The sequence below is a fragment of the Bidens hawaiensis genome, unplaced genomic scaffold (assembly GCF_021521415.1).
Source record: "Bidens hawaiensis isolate Kalapana, Puna unplaced genomic scaffold, B.hawaiensis_p1.1 tig00020420_1, whole genome shotgun sequence".
Classification (NCBI taxonomy): Eukaryota; Viridiplantae; Streptophyta; class Magnoliopsida; order Asterales; family Asteraceae; genus Bidens; species Bidens hawaiensis.
In genome coordinates this window covers 136378-149338 of record NW_027493111.1, presented here as the reverse complement: position 1 = coordinate 149338, position 12961 = coordinate 136378, and the positions used below count along the sequence as shown (strand labels likewise).

Genomic DNA, 12961 nt, shown 5'->3' with positions numbered 1-12961 from the left:
GCTAATGATTCTCCATGTCTTGACCAACAGTCGTATCTAGGCATAAAGCCATTTTCGAACAAATGTGCCTCTATTTCAGTGACATCCTCAAAATATTGAATTGTTTGATATACAGAACAAGGACAACAAATTGACCGACTTCTTTTTTTACGCGATTTGCTTCGGCGACACAAAGAAAACTTTGAACATTCGTTGCATAAATTTCAGATGTATGTGAAGCTTTGTACATCCAATCACGATCCATCTAGAAATAAAATATCCAAACAAGTGATGTAAATGTATTTCTCAACTATTAATTAATATATAGTTAACAAAGCCGAGTCCGAGATGAGCTTTGTGAAATGGAGATCGAAACGATGAGTTCAAGCTCGAGCGTCAAACTCGGGCTCGGCCATTACATAAGCTCAAATAATAAACAAGGCCGGGCTTGAGTTTCACTTGTCGAGCTCGCGGGCCTAAGTTAACAAGCCTATAAGTTTTATAATATATGTATTTACCAACTATTAATTAATATATAGTAAACGAGGCGAGACTGAGGAGAGCTCGAGCTTTTAAAATAAATATCTAAACGTGCTGAGCTCAAGCCTAGTCGAACTTGGGCTTGGCTCGTTTGCACCTCTACACACACATATGTATATATATTATTCACACAAATAGGCATAAATATGTATATACGTATACATATAACAAAATATATGCACATACTTATAAGCAAATCAACAATAGATGCAATAAAATTAAAATTTTCGATACCTTAATTAAGTTGCTTGGTATTTGAATGATATATCTTGATCACTAGACAAATCAAACTTTATATCTGTATACATCAAAATATATTTAATAATACATAAAATATAAGTTAAATTACAGATTTATAAAAATAAATGATGCGTAAAAATTACTATGTACGGGGTTATGGATATAACAAAAGTTAGAATAAAGTGGTATAAATGGATGCATGACCTTTTTATGTATTAACTAAAAAAATGTTTATTTTGTTTAATGAAAGTGATGTATTGATGCAAGAAAATACACCAGCAAAAATCTAGAAACAAGATCAATAAAAGATACAACCCAACTAGGGCTTAGGTCAATTAAATTTACACTAATTATTTCATTCTAAACAATTATTCTTTTACTTACTTTTCATCTACAAGAATAGCAACTACTTTTATATTTTTATGTGTTCATAACTAAAAATATATTAGAAGAAAAAAGGCCTTTTGATGTTACGTACCAGTACCAATTGCAGCAGGTTGGTTAAGTTCCATTGAAGAAAAATAGGAGACAAGTTCGAATATATATAAGATATTAGTTTGAAGATATAAGAGATTAGTTTGAAAGTTAAAATTTTATCCATTTGGGTTGGTTAATCTATATGTGAACCGCACCTATTTTATTATCCGCTATCAAAAGGTAATGGTGATGTTTGATCGCATCTTTGTATCTTTGTGAACCGCACCTTATGTGCTAATTTAGTTTAAAAAACGTTTTTATGTCAAAAGGTGTGGTTGAATGGCTGAACCGCACCTTTTGCGTTTTGCCTATCGCATCTTATGCCTGTTTTTGTAGTAGCGCTATACATCTTTTGCGTTCTGCCTATCGCATCTTATGCCTGTTTTTGTAGTAGTGCTATACACCTTTTGCGTTTTTCCTATCGCATCTTATGCCTGTTTTTGTAGTAGTGCTATACACGTATATAATACAAAGTAATAAAAGAAAAATACATCATTACAAGAAGTATACAAGGCAACCAACCATAAATGTAAAGTCACTGACTCACTTTTATAGTTCTATTTACCTCATAAATAAAAATCTTTTTACAAAATTTCAATTGATAATATACGGAGTAATGAAGTATAAAAATTTCAATTGACAATAACTTCATTTCATCAAATGGCAACTTCCTTTTAAGTTATGATCGATTTTTTAAGTTCTCAACTCCTCATAAATCTAGCGGTCTCGTGCACATTTCCTAACAAATTTCTGCTTGTGCAACTCAATTCCAAACCAAACCCAATACAACTTGTAGCTTGTAGGAAATTATAAAATTGTAAAGTTTGTCAACTTCATCGGGTACTAAATTCCAACATTGTACGACTGGTGCTACCTCATTTTGTTCATTACTTTATCCCTTGCAAACTTTGAAAGAAAACAAAAACTATCTTCATAATTTGAATCAAATAAAAATACTTTTATAACATTTTTCATGTTATTTTCCTTTTCTTAATATCTATTGAGTCAAGAATATGGTAAATCAAGACTCCATAATTCAAATCAAAGAATTGTAGTACTCAGTCAATAAGAAAACCAAGATTACAAACTATACATGAAAGCATGCATACTCAAAATCAGTAACTCTCGTAGAAGTCAAAACTAACTGTTGTAAATCAATTTGATAAACAACAAAGTACTTGATGTAGGAGATAAAACAAAAATTTAGACTCAATTGGAGAACTTAAAGAAGACTGTTAAGATGAAGAACGAGCGACGATGTATTCTTGATAATAATCTGATGGAGGCTAGAAGACAAGAAGAGACGAATCAATCTCAAAAGTATTAGCTGATCATTTGTTAAGCCAGTCTAATCTTCCTTTTATCATATGCAAATACGCAAACAACAATTCCAGCCCATTCAGCCTTAAGCCCACGAACACCGCTACAAGCCCGTATCCTTTTACCTGCATCCAATCCCATTAGCTCCCATTAACCGGCAAAATAGGTCATGCAAAGTTGCAAACTACACTAACAAACATATAAACACGACCAAAAAATTTAGATACAGGTTGAAAAAATAATGAGAATACTTCATATTTTCTAACATGTTTGTGATAAACTTCATGCTTAGAACCTCTAAAAATGTATTGTTGCATGCTTACGTAAGAATAGACTGAAGTCCAAACTTTTACGACAAAAAGCACGAAGAATAAACAAATAGGCAAATAGCCTCCAAAATTAGTAGATATTTTTTGCATATCAGTTCTTCAACATTTTCTCTTTAGCACGCAAATAATACCTTCTATATGACATTTGAATAAATTTGATCTACTTACAAAATCTTGAAAAATATCTATTATGTGTACTTTACTTGCGAGCAAAAACGGAACCAACTTTGGTATAAAAACTAACATTGTTTTTTTTTTCAAGACAAATATGCAACTGAAATACATAAACATGTTCATAGGATATGTGTGGTCCAAGGTTGCAAAAGTCACTATGCGGACCCTAGGCGGCCGACTGCGGAGTTGGGCGTACTTAGAGTACTCGGGGAGTACTCGGAAAGTACTCGGAAATGGTAAATATAAAGAAAATTAACTTTTGGATATTATATATATGTCAAATATCATAAGTTTACTAATATTTATAACAAAATAAGTGAATATAAATATAAGTAATATAAATACATTTTTAGATACTAAATTATTCTAAAATTTGCTAATCATTAGTTAAAAAAATTGATATTATTTTTTAATTATTATAGAAATATGAATTATGTGCTATTTCTTAAGTAAAAATCGGCTCAAGTTGACCAACTATATGCGATTCTGGCTGATGTTGACCAGCTTTGATCGATTCTTAAAAACTAGACGGATTTAGAGGAACTCCCCTCGGCGCTAGACCTTGTAGCGAGTACTTGGGAAGTACTCGGCCTTGTAGACCTACTTTTACAACATTGATCTGGTCTCGCTCAACCTTTTCCAGGCCTAAAACGAATCCTAAGTTCGGGGCTTTTGCAATAATAAATAACTGTTTTGCTTATAATCCTAATCCTTACATCATTACTGGATTACAATTTAGAATATAAAGTGTAAATTTTTCTTTGAAACAAATTCAGAGCGATATCAATTATATTAAAGTATAACTTAGTTGAAAGTTGAAACCTTAATCATTAACGGTGACTTGAATTCCATAGTGAGAAGTTGAGAGGAGGATCTTTTTAAGCGATTTTTTAAATCAATTAATAAACCAGATATAAATCTTCAATATAAATGCAACTTTGTATATCAATGATCAGTGATTGTAAGGCCAAGTATTGACAGCTAACTGAAAGGGCATAGCGTTCTGTCATGACATTGTCATGTAGAAATTGGATTTTTACAACCCCATCATTAACTATCACCTTATTGGTTAACTGTAACTAAATGATATAAAAAAATTTTGATTGGTGGTTAATGGGTGACCTCACACAAAATCCGTCATAATGCTCGACGCTCGTTACCATGTTACTGCCCACTCTAGAGCCCATAAGACTCCAAAGTCCATATAGATAAATTAGTGAAAGTGCTTTTATGTTTTGCTTACTTATTCTTAATTCTCATTTCTCCACAAACTATACATGAAAATAATTTCTTAATGCTCATCATAACATTTTTCATATTATTTGCATCTTCCTAATATTTGTTGTTTCCAATAAAACTTCATGCTTACCCCAAAAAATTGTACTGTTACATTATTACATTAAGAACAGATTTTCAGTCGAATCTCTAAAACCATAAGCTAGGCAACAAAAATGTGCATTATTGTGTTGGTACAGAAAATGAAGAAGCTAGTCATTGTAGTCTAGTCTGTCTAACTCACCACAACAAAACAAAGATGTAGCAATGGGGTACTATTATGTGGGTTGTATAGCACTATATAAAAAGGAGGTAACGTACAACAAGCACTAATCATAAACAAATATACTCCACAAAGTTATTTGATATATTTCACATATTAGTTCTTAAAGTCTTGCTCATTAGACCATGTGTAGTCGTAAAGCTTCACATTCAGGGGTTATGCGTCACGTGGCGCCCAGTCAGAGTTATGGTTTTGTATAAAAAACAAGTGTAGTCATAAAGTTGGCATAACTTGGAGTGGGGCGGTGTTTCCAGAGTTATACCCATAAAGAAATCAGCGTTGTATATAAAACGCTGGAAAAATTGAAATCAACATAACGCAGGGGGGGCGGTGTACCCCCTGCGTTTTCACCCATAACGCAGGTGGCAAAGCCACCACTACACATGGTCTTATAAAGAAGGACAAAGAAAATACAATCTATGAGACGTTTTAACAAACAAAAGTGGATCTACAAAATCTCAAAAAATAATCTAGTATATATTTAAGATAAAAACTAACATTGGTTTTTTGGTTTAGAAAAAGATGCAACTGAAACACGTAAACATGCCGGCCCACGCAAATAGATTGAAGTATACGTTGTATGGAATAAAGTGCGTCTATAGCTCAAACTCCTCTGGAGCATAAAGTGTGATAAATTTGAAACCATATAACCAAAACTCATTGCTTGAAAATCTTACTACCCAAATTCGTTATTTTTGAAAAACCACAAGAGTAACCGTATAATTAACACTTTTATTTAAACAAATAAAATAAATCAATTCTAGGATTCAAACTTGTAAAGATTTCTCAAAAAATAACGAATTTTGGTGCTAAGGTTTTTAAAAATTTCAAGTACCGGGTTTTGATTGTTTGGTTTCAAATTTGTAAGGTAAGGCCAACGGACGTTAAATTCATTGTATAACATCTAGGATATAAACGCAGATATGTAAATTAGCGAATGGTGATTATTATTATTTCGATAGCTTATAAGACTATGAATAGACAAGTTGACAAAGTGGAGTCAAATCTTACTATCACATATGACAGAAACTCTAATCCTTAAGTATTATTTAGGCGCCTATTTGTAAGTTGCGAGCAAACATACCTAGTAGACACGTACAAAGTTATACATATTAAATTATTAATCTTAGTAACAAACAACCAAAGGTTAATAAGAAAAGAACTAAACAAGTGATGATAGTTGATAAGTAAAACGAACAATCATAAAATGCCGTTAAAAGAAAAAAACAACGATTAATCTACCTATACTAATAAAAGAAAATAATTCTGACACATGACATTCTAAGGTTAATTCTCACTATCAATTTCCCTTCAAAATCACTTCTCTACTATTAATGGAAAAGAAAAAAAAAATCTTGATATAAATATAGTATTGATTATAAATTCAACATACAATATTAATTGGTCAATCTTTATGAATTGAATTATTAATACAATAAATTATATTCTAAACATATTTAATATAAAAAATATTAGTATAATAATTATGTGTCATAAATATATTTTCTTTAAGATTGAAATGTATATATAAAGAGTTTATGTTTAAATAGTACATTAACATTCAACTTTTTGAGACATCTTCGTATTGAAGAAAATTATAATAATTTTTTTATTATTTTCTTTTACAAATATTTAGTCTTAAAAATCATAGACAAATTTTTTTATTTTTTATATTTATTATAAGACTATTGTGATAATTTGACAACAGTGTGTTTATAAGGACAACATGAAAGCTAATTAAAAAGGATAATATGTTGTTTTTTTTTCTATGGCCAGGTATGGAACGTATAACATTTTTGTGAAAGACTTTAGCTACATCTTTCACATCAAAACGCCTCATTGTTTTAAATGTTGACTCCAATAACATTGTTTTATTATTGTATGCCGATAGTAAAACAACTCATTCTCGATTTAAAATTCAAATATATTTGATGATATAAAACGACTATATTTGTAATACATTTTTTTACATAATATAAAGAGACTTAATTACTTTTTTTTTATTTGTATTAACTTATTCATTATGATTTATACATTAATTTATCCCGTGTAATACACGGATTTCTAAAGCTAGTAATTTCCATATTACTTTTAGTAACGTGTTATGCTTTAAATACATATATAAAAAAATTAATGATAATTCAATACACTTTGAAACGGTATTAGTAAACATTAAAGAAACAGTATACAACACTAATGTAGCACTCGTATATAAACACATAACAAAGCACAAATATTTACTATAAAATAAATATGTGTAGTAAATGCATAAAACACACAACATATATTTACAAATACAAAAAAAGAAAGAAAAAACTTTTACATATTACTAGAAAACTAGAAAATACATAACAAAATGCACCAATTTGTTTAGTATAAATACATTTTATACACAAATATGCAGGAGACAAATCTTCTTTTCAAAAATATGTATCGAAACAAATTTAAAATATACATGATACATAACAAAATAATAAAATATAAAATCTATACCTTTTCCAAAAAAAATATAAATATATGTTTTTATATAACGGTTTAAAAATTGGTATAATAAAAAAGTGGCAAACCATCAACTTCAATTTTTTAACACCTAAATTTCACATTTACCTTACAGTTGCAATGATTTGAACCACAATCTCACATTTGTGAGGATGATAGCATACCGTTAGACCAATATCATCGCAAACTTTGGCAGCAAACATATGTCACAAATGAAGGATTTTTACCGCATAAACAAAGTGTATGTTGCGAAATCTGAAGTATTTTGTATAATCGTATAAGACCTGATTTAGCATAAAATCATTATAATTAATTTCTTTAGCTTTATAAATTACAGGTCATGTATTAAAGATCCACATTACATGATAAGAGTGTCAATATCAACATAAACTAGCATGTTGACATATATGGTCAAACAATGAGTACCAACCATATAGACATCAACAACTAATCAAGATAGAGACTTATGATAGGCTGAGTTAAGGAAGACCCAAACATGCCACATGAAAGTTTTCAAATCTATTGACCCACCACCCATCCTTAAAATGTCCAATCTTCCCTCAAATCACATCCACAAAACTATAAATTTAGTATCTTGAATCAAAACAGATCAATTACATCAATTTAATACTTTTCATAATTATGAAAGCAAACTCGTATATGTTTTTTTTTTTATTATTATTTTTTAAAATAAAATTATCAACCTAAAATTAACTTAACCTTACACTTGTAAGATTTAACCCATCACCCGCTTAGAGGGGAATCCCATTTTCCCCACTGTTTCCCGAATGCCATATCAAAAAAAAAGTTCACTTTTTATGATTTTTCTAATTTTCCCAAAACACGATGGTGTCTTCTCACGTTTTCCCATTTTTCCCCAAGGGGCCAAATCATCAAAAAAAGAACCGGCAGAAAACGGGACTATTATTCTTCGTAATTCGGTGAAAATAAATCCCCAGGATCTGGGGGTGGTATTCACGGCCAGGGTCGGGTTTCTCTCGTGAGTTCCCGTAACCCACCCTATATGTTTCTTTGGATGGCCAAACATCATAACAAAATACCACTAGATCATAGGTAAAAATCAAAGAATTAGAAATGACTTGTATTATATCTCTAAGGTAATGTCAAGACTTACTCATGGCTATGACTTATACTTTACTTGTCTAACTCCTGTTTTCATTCAATACGTGAATAATATTACATATGAATATATACATAAATAACAATACATACGCGAATCTATACGTGATATGATGTTTTGTTACTTATTTGGTTTAAGTTAGTTTTAATTAGTAAACTCTTGATCTACTCGTAAAAGCGTATAAGCGAGTGTATCTCGTACCTAAATTCATAAAATTTTCAATGAAATTTGAAAAGTAACTTGTTTTCTTAATTTACAAGGACCACCATCTAACAAAAATGAGTCGCATGGTCCATCTCAATCACTCATGACTTGCACCACTTCTTTTCTTGTCTTTCATTATCACCAATCTCCCACTTTCCCCTACCATTTCACTTTCTCATGTCTTTATTCATTATGCGTCGGTCTCTTTTATGTGTTTTCAAGTCAAAAATTAAGTGAGTATGTTTAGATATGTTGAAAACATCTACCCACTACGTTATGATTTCCATACCAACCTTCATTGGACCGTTGGCGCAACCGAAAGAAATTCTTTAAAATAATCATGTTTGGATTGTAAACGTGTCAGCAATTGAAATGCAATATGGTGTAGTTAACTAAATGGAATGAAATCAGTTCAAATAATCATGTTTGGATTGTAAACGTGTCAGGAATTGAAATACGTCAATGGAATGAAATCAATTCAAACAATCATGTTTGGATTGTAAAAGCGTCGCAACTCATACAATTATGAGATTAAAATTAGTCGTATTAAATACACTTTTAACCATTGTTTTAAATTATTAACAACATGATAGCAACTTGTGACATTACGTTGAGACTTGAAAACAATCCTACAATACTAATTAACAAGTTGTACATTGTGCATTAAACTTGTATACATGTTCATGGTTGGCCAATTTCCACCTTTGTTTTATCTCATTCATCTTACCCTTACTACATCCATTTGACCAAATTCTTATACAAAATTCAACTAAATAATACGAGTAGTAATATAAAACCGTTACATTAAAAATCAAACAAATACTCATTATTACTACCAATTCAAGAAGAACCTGAAACCCTAGGTGACGTCACCGGGAACAACGGCAAGAGCCGGGGCTCCGAATCCCTATTAGGAGTACCCGAGGGCGACGGGTGCAAATAATACCCTTTTTGCGCAATCGCCTTATCTTCAGCTGCAACATTTAAACCACCGGGTGGCCGGGTAGTAAAAGGATCCGGCACGAGAGGTGTCACCGGGCTTATTACCAACGCCGGGAAGTTGAGAATCCCCGGCGTGCCGGGTCTCCGGGGAGAGTCCGACAGCCCGGATGAGAACCCGGGTATCAATGGGCTGATCTTGAAATTCTTGCTGCTGTTTCTGCGTTCGTATAACTTGGATGGTTTCTTGGTGGGGTTTCTGATGGGTGGGATCGGGTTGGAGGATCCGGTCAGCATTTGGACGACCTTTTTGAAGGAGGTGGTGTCGGCTTGGACGAAGGTGGTTGGGTATGGGTCGGGTCTGGGGATGGGGGTTTGGGGTGGAGATGGGTGGTGGTGGTGGGTTTTGGGTGAATGAGACTCCATTTGATTCTAGAGAGAGAGAGAAAGCGTGGGGTGGGGGTTTAGGAGTGTGTGTGAATAAGTGAAAGAGGATACAAGGAACAAGGAGATGAAAGAAGGAAGGAAGGTTGGTTTGGCAGTTTGCATAGTTTTGGTTTGGTAGGAAATGTCTTGGTGGGACTTGGATCTATTCTTTTTAATATGTTCACTCGCTTGGCAAGAGAGTGGTCTACACACTTAACTTTGACTAGGTCTTCTTCAACATGTTTACGTGACGGAACCGGTTCCGGATATATAAATCATTTCAGATCACCCTGGTTAAAGTCGGTTTGAGGGAAAATTGATTTGGGTCATAAACCGATTTTAATTAAAATATTCAAACCTTATACAAATTGATTTGGATCTGTTCGAAACCAGTTGTCCGCTTACCTATATCTTTATTGTAATTGGATCATTTTGTTATTATTTGAATGAGTAAAAATGATTATCACAAAACCCAGTTGGGTTTACAAAATTACAAACTAACGATTTGTTTGGTTTGGAACCGGTTTGAGGAGAGCCAAATCAGGTTACAAATCATTTTCGGTGATGAGAGGGGGTTGTAATCGATTTGGCTCAAAATAATGATAGAAGTGGCATCGGGTCGGGTTATGAGCTGGTTTGGAAACCCAAACTGGATTTTTGTACAATTCTATTTATGCTAAACGGGTCGTGCATGCGGTTGGCGGGTCAAATTAACATGAACTAGAAAATTGTATTATGGAGATGAACCCAAACCCGACATGAATATTCATAGGTTTGACTAAAACACAACTTGTTTAACCTAGATTTTTTAAATTCTTTTTTGCATATTATTATTTTAAGATTATAGTTTTATAATAAAAGAAATACAAACATGTATAAAACAAATTACATTTTAGTTCGAAAAAGTATTATATCAATTGTTATGCTATTGTTTTAAGTTTGACATAAAGTACCTAAAAAATGTAACATAGATTTACACCACATTTTTATAATATGATTCAAAATAACAATCGAGTTAAACGGATCAACCCGTTAAACCTATTATGTTGACACATACATGAATTAGAGTTGCCACTTTTACCTGAAACTCAACCCGAAAAACCCGAACCCAAGAAAAGACTAACCCGAAACCGAACCGAAGTAATTCAGGTTAGTTTTCGGGTTTGATTTATAAGTTTCGGGTCAACCCGAAAAACTCGAATAAACTTAGTTTTGAAATTAAATATTTTTTAGGTATAATAGGCTAAGTCTTAGCTTAACAACTAAAGTTATCAGAATCTGACCCTAATCGATTGTTGTCATTCCAACTATTATGGATCAATTGCTTATTGTTAATTTATGTTTTCTGTTTATTACTAATAACAACCGTAATCGAACAAACAAATCATGCCCGATTGAATACGATTATTGTTCAAGTTAGTTTTATTTTTCTTTTGAATTGTTTTATCAAGCTATGTTGGTTTATTATTTGATTATTTTGCGTTACGAGCAAAGAACAATATGTTGTTTTAATTTTAACATTGTAGTTTTAAAAAAAAATTCTAGGATACTCGAAACCCGATTAACCCAACTCAAAAAAAAAAAGAAACGAGGCCAAATTACCCGAACCTGAAAAACCCGTGAGATATTTGGATTGGGTTTCGGGTCAAGGTACCCGAAGAACCCGACCCGAAACACGAACCCAAAGAACACTCCTAGCATGAATGTTTAGCTAAAAGTGTTTACAAATTTAACGCAAAACCGACCTAAACCCGAACACAAATGTAACATACTACTTTTGATAATCATGAATAAAAATAAATTTCGTTATTAAATGGAGAGTTAATTAATATCTAGTTAAGATAAATAAATAATAGAGTATGGGCTTGGTTAGTAAAGGATTGAATAAAGGATGGTGATGGGCCTTGGGTTCAGGGGCTTAAAGGTATATAAACCACTTAAACCTCCCTAAAACCCTAAAACCCTCATTCTTATCCTATACTCTCCCTACACACTCAAAAACACACACAAACACTCCTTAAACCCTACGGCTCATACCTGAACCCAAAAGAAGGAAGGTTTGTGTTAGGCCTTTGATTATACAAGCAAGATACGAGTTTAGAGTTGCATATTGAAGCTAATCGTAGCTCGAAGAGAACCTAAAAGGTAGGTTTTAGCTTAAAGATTACGTTTTTTAAGTCCGTTTGCCCTACGGGTTGGTACGAAGGCAAATCGGGCATCCTTATGCAATAAAAATGTGAACTTTATGTTAAAACAGACTTGTTCAACTCGTTAATTTAAGATCTAGCTAAAACGGGTTTGAAATCAATAAAGGTTTAAACTTTATTGCGAAATGGACTAGATCTAAGTCGAGGGTAGAAACGGTAATGGTTAAAAGATGAAATAATAGTATATACAATGATGGACGATAATATATGTAATAACAGGAACAACAACCCGCTACAGTAGGGATGTTCAAATGAATGTATTCGAATGGAAAACATTCGAATAGAAAGTGGAAAGCATGGAAACACGTGAACCAAGTCCTTAAAGGAACCTCTGATTCAGCAAGATATTCGAATAAGGAAAGTAATCAACTGGAAAGCATATACGAATAGAAGTGTAATCGATTCGAATATTGTAATCGAATCCAGCTATAAAGTAATCGAATCGAATGAAGAAAGTGATCGAATCGAATGGCCATTCGATTAGAACAACCATTCGATTAGAAAGGAACCATTCGAATAGAAAGCCCATTCGAATAGAATATCTCATTCGAATAGAATGTCCATTCGAATAGAATCTGTCATTCGAATAGAACCTTCTATTCAAATAGAACTGAGAATTCGATTAGATTGGTTCAGACTTAGAGTTTTCTGATGAACTTTTAGTAAAGGACTGTTATGAAAATAAAATTTTTCCGAGCTGACTTGGCAGCTTAATCCCAGCTAGGGGCTCCGTCCCTTGGACTCCCGCTAGGGGCTGCCGCCCCTAGAACCCCGCTATCAGGGGCGATGCCCCCAGACCCCCGTTCGTTGAGGGTTATATTAAAATAAAAATACGATATAGGTAGTGATAGTTAATTGATACAAGTAATTGTTACACAGTTAGCCGCGCTCATTTAAAGAGAGGAGTTACCATTAACTCAGAAAGGAA

General features: G+C 32.6%; 1 pseudogene; it reads right to left on the bottom strand.

The window, feature by feature from the left end:
• Positions 1–9203: 9203 nt before the first annotated feature.
• On the bottom strand, positions 9204–9848 carry LOC143560665 (VQ motif-containing protein 4 pseudogene; annotated as a pseudogene).
• Positions 9849–12961: the final 3113 nt, after the last annotated feature.